Source organism: Chrysochloris asiatica, unplaced genomic scaffold (genome assembly GCF_000296735.1).
Source record: "Chrysochloris asiatica unplaced genomic scaffold, ChrAsi1.0 scaffold00150, whole genome shotgun sequence".
NCBI classification, from domain to species: domain Eukaryota; kingdom Metazoa; phylum Chordata; class Mammalia; order Afrosoricida; family Chrysochloridae; genus Chrysochloris; species Chrysochloris asiatica.
In genome coordinates this window covers 8,456,738-8,457,388 of record NW_006408668.1, presented here as the reverse complement: position 1 = coordinate 8,457,388, position 651 = coordinate 8,456,738, and positions in this window count along the sequence as shown.

Below are 651 nucleotides of genomic sequence, written 5' to 3'. Positions count from 1 at the left end.
TAGAACTCACCTGTGAAGTCATCTGGGCCTGGACTTCTTTTGGTTGGGAGTTTTTTGATGACCTTATCAATTTCTTCTTTTGTTATGGGTCTGTTTACGATTTCTACTTCACTGTGTGTAAGTTTAGGTAGGTCATGTTTTTCTAGAAATATATCCTTCTCTTCTATCTTTCTGAATTTGTTAGAGTATAACTCTTCATAGTATTTTGATATCCTTTTGTTCCATTGTGACATCACCCATATGGTTTCTAATGTGAGTTATTTGTGTCATCTCCCTCTTTTCTTTTGTTAGTTTTGACAATGGTTTGTCAATTTTATTAATCCTTTCAAAGAACCAGCTTCTTGTCGTGTTGGTTCTTTGTATAGTTTTTCTGTTTTCCATCTCATTTATTTCTGCTCTTATCCTCATTATTTCTTTTCTTTTGGTGACTGTAGGTTCCCTCTGCTGGTCTGTTTCTAATTGTTGGAGATGCTTTTGCCGTGTCCCAAAGATTTTGGTATGTTGTATTTTCATTCTCATTTGTGAATTCATGTTTATTTCTTCTTTTACCCATTCGCTTTTCAGCAGGGTGTTGTTCATTTTCCATGTATTTGACTTTATTTCCTTGGTCTTCTTATTGTTGATTTCTGGTTTTATAGCATTGTGGTCTGA